Source organism: Austrofundulus limnaeus, unplaced genomic scaffold, assembly GCF_001266775.1.
Source record: "Austrofundulus limnaeus strain Quisiro unplaced genomic scaffold, Austrofundulus_limnaeus-1.0 Scaffold142, whole genome shotgun sequence".
Lineage (NCBI taxonomy): Eukaryota > Metazoa > Chordata > Actinopteri > Cyprinodontiformes > Rivulidae > Austrofundulus > Austrofundulus limnaeus.
Genome location: NW_013952544.1, coordinates 1,292,091 through 1,295,963, shown reverse-complemented (window position 1 = coordinate 1,295,963; position 3,873 = coordinate 1,292,091). Strand labels below are relative to the sequence as shown.

Here is a 3,873-nt window from a genome sequence, read left to right as displayed (position 1 = left end):
AGTTGTTACTGTGAGCTTTGGTATTTGTGACRTTTTTTATTGAACAAAACTGTTTAAATGAATTGGAAATTATACTTTAGCTTTAAGTGTTTTGTATTGCTTCAGGTTTTTGCTAAAGGTCTGTTTATTTTAGCTTTTAGCTATTGTGCTAATTTTAGTCTTTAGGTAAAGTTTCTTTGTTTAGGTTTAATCCATATTTAACTCACTTCTTCCTGTCAGGGTCACGAGGGTCACTGGTGCCCACATCCATCATTCGGGGCGGGGTCCACCCTGGACAGGTCACCCGTCACAGGGCCAGTTTCAGCTACAATTTTGGTAATTCAATATTTAGCTTAATTTTAGCTATTGTGCTTTTTTTTTGGTTTGAGCTAAAATTTAGCTAATCTTTTAGTTGTTTCGGGTTTAAGCTACTGTTTTGCTAATCTCAGCTTCTTGCGTGTGTGCTTTTATTAGCCACTGTTTTTTAAGCCATCAGCTAAATGTACGCAACAGGAAATGTTTAGCTGATTTTAGATTTTAGCTACTGTGCTACTTTTAGGTTCAGCTACTATTTGACTAATTTATAATTGGCTGTAGTTTTTAGTGTGCTAATTTTAGGTTTTATCTTACGTCTTTCCAACTTAGCTTACGTTTATAGCTACATTTTTATTAATCCTAGCTCTTAGCTCTAATTTTATGTTTTAGGTAACGCTCGGTTCTTAGGTATTGTGCTATTTTTAGGTTTTAATTAAAATRTGTTTAATTTTAGCTCTTTTGTTCTGTTCAGGTTTAAGCTACAGTTTTGCTAATAGCTTCCTGCTACTGTGCTAATTTTATTTTTTTACTTATAATGGTTTTAGCTTCTGATGTAAATTTATGCTTTAGGTTAATGTTTTGCTAATCGTTTTTAGCTATTTTACTATTTTTAAGCTTAGCTACTATTTTGTTAATCGGTTTAAGTAGTTTTTGTTGCTGTGCTAATTTTAGATTTTAGCAAATGTTCTGACAATCATAGCTTTTAGTTGTTGTATGATTTTTAGTTACTGTTTTTTAATCATCTCTTATCTGTTGCGCTAATTTTATGTTGGTTTTGCGAATTTTAGCTTTTTTTCTGCTTGGCCTTTTTTTACAAACCGGTTTCATTTTCAACGAAGTTCTTCAGCATCTACATTTCCAGGTTGCAACTCCAGTTAGTGCTAGGTAGTGCTAACTGCTAATAGCATTAGCTAGCTAGCATCAACTAARGTTATTTTAAGAAGCCAAGCTCACTGCTTAGTACAAAGTAAAAAAAATTTAACAAAGCGAAGGTTGAACCCTTCATCCTGGTCGGTCCGGTCCAGTCTGGTCATGTTCGGTCGATGTTGGACTGAAAACGGTGGAATGTGACGAATGACAACTTGTTTCTGACCCGACCACGGGGGTCAGACTTCCTGAACCTCTGGTCTATCAGTGGTTCTGAGCTCAGTTTTCTCAGATCAGGTTTGGTCAGTACCCGGAACTCTTCTGACTTCTTTCCTGGAATCACGCTCCACACGTGTCTACCATCATGGCTGCAGGTTTCGGTCAAATGGTTCAAAGTTGTTGTTTTTTTTTTGCGTGTCTAAAACCCTTTTAAAGACCTAGCTATGTCAGAACTGATGCCACGACTGGAATCACAGAACCGTCTGATAAAAACAAACCCGACTCTGAACTCAGCCTCTCTTGCAGGTTTTTATGAAATTCGAACGCTCGAATCGGAGAACCACGTTGGCCCGATGAGCGTGTGTCAGATCTCCTCGCTGGTTCAGATATTCACGCTTCAATTAGCCGCAAGGAGTGGCAGCCGAAACAAAGACGATAAAGATGCCCAACCTTGACCCCAGTCCAGCCGGTTCTGAGGAATCCGGTCCTGCGGAATCAGGAAGCGATGTTTCCTGTCACATCTATGGCACCTATGTCATCGTGTCTCGTCTCCACAGCGACACACGATCCGCCGCCGCCATCTCGCCGTTCGCCCTCAAACACGGCCCCCCCGGCAGAGCGGAGCGCTTCGCCTCGCGCCGCTCATCGTTCGTGCCACAAAGACACATTTTAAAAGCTTGGACCTTTCCAAATTAACTGTCGCAGAAGTTTTGGGCGTCAAAACACTGTTCCGAACTTTTTACTTCAACCTAAAGAAGACATTTATACAAATCTGAGCCAATGTTTAGTATCTTCAAGTCAAACACATTCAGAGATACGACGGTGGAGGTCTTTATTGACCATCTGCTGTTTCCCAGCCTGCTTCTGTCCCTTTTATCGCTCCGGGCTTCATGGGACCAGTTTAACCAGTTCTGTGGGATTTCAGCAGAACAGGAATATCAAGGGAGAACTTGCCCGGGCCTCGGTGTTTGTGTTCCTCAAGGGGAGGACCGCTCTAACCGGTTTTCTTTTGGTGAAGAGATGGAAGAAAAAAAATAGAGAGAGAGAGAAAGAAGGGGGAGGTTGGTGCGTGGGGCGTTCTCCTTCACCTCTGTTTCTCCTCTTCATCGTGCCGTAACCTCGCAGTCCGTTTGAGAAGACCACAGAGAGAGGAGGAAACCTCGATCCGGGAGTGGCCYAAGGTGAGGTGAGTGGAAATTGGTTGAGGTCTCGCCCAAAGGCCGGGTTAGGATGGGTGCGCTGCAAGAACCAGAACCAGAACACAGGAAACAATTATATCTTCATCAGACCGGTCCTGGAGAGGCAATGGATAAAATCGAGTCATTCATAAGATAAAACATCTGTCTGTTTGGGTTAAACGGAGCTGAAGTGACTGAATCTTTATATGAAAACTTATCAAACCATCTTCTAACGATTGCAGAAATAAATGTGGCTCAGTTCYTTCACCACAGCATCAGCTGAAACTGATATCTGTGCAGAAAAAAAAAGACGATTCAGAACAGGTTTCCTTCAAACGGTAAATCTCCCGCCCTGACAGGGTYAGTTTGGCAGAGACCTCACCTGCAGGAGGGTCAGGTTGTCTTTGTGCACACAATGTGGTGAGGTCTGTCAATAAAGAAGGAAATTTGATGCAGTTAGCGATAGAGTTTAAACACCGCCGCACTGGAAATTCAGGGTAAGTGGCAATAAATGTGTGTTTGAGGGTGTGTGAGTGTGTGTGATGATAAAGAGATAGTAGAGCCAGTAAATTGGGGCAGACAGGTCTTTTCTTGCTCTGCTGAGGTGATCCGAACAGCCTCTTCCCTGACGTATCCTAACATGTCAGGAGAGCTGAAGGTGCACCCATCAAAAGGCTGAATATTGGAACTTGATTTCATGGTACAAGTCACCGAGTCTGTGGGAACATGGGTTTGTTTCAGTCTGTGTTTCAGATTATTGCATTTTTGTGTGATTTTCTTAGTTTAAGCAAACAAACTTAGAAAATCCAAAAGAGATTTTGAAGGGCGCCAACGTGTCCAGTGCCCCAAAACAAATCAACACCRTCGTTACGGTGGCATCCAGCATGATTCTGCTAATCAGCTAACAGAGAAATTAATTTTCTGATTAACTTTTTCACTCACTTGAAAACGATTAGCAGACCAATTAACTTAAATTAGTCTGCTAATTAACTATCAAGCTAACATCAACAGGTTTGTGTTGGTCACCAGTCTTCAGCTCGAAGGAGACAAATATTTGTTTAGCYGATTAGCTTTTACACTTTGAAAAGGATTAGCAGACCAATTAGCTTCCGCTAATACAGCCTGCTAACCAGTGTTGTATAAAGTACCACAGAGGGATACTTGAGTAAAAGTACAAGTATCTTACCAAATAATTACTTTAGTAAAAGTTAAAGTCTCCTTTAGGAATATTGAGTAAAAGTCTTAAACTATCTGATATTTTTTGTACTTAAGTATTAAAAGTAAAAGGATTGATTTAAAATGTGCAGTTAGATTT

At 40.9% G+C, this 3,873-nt stretch overlaps 1 protein-coding gene across 1 annotated transcript in view; it reads left to right on the top strand.

Annotated features, from left to right (window-relative positions):
• The first annotated feature begins 2,420 nt into the window (after positions 1 to 2,420).
• rbbp8l (retinoblastoma binding protein 8-like) overlaps positions 2,421 to 3,873 on the top strand; it is a 17,761-nt gene continuing 16,308 nt past the window's right edge. Inside the window, exon 1 of the mRNA XM_014016326.1 lies at positions 2,421 to 2,566. The gene's annotated coding sequence lies outside the window, so the exon portion shown is untranslated. The remainder of the gene's footprint in view (positions 2,567 to 3,873) is intronic.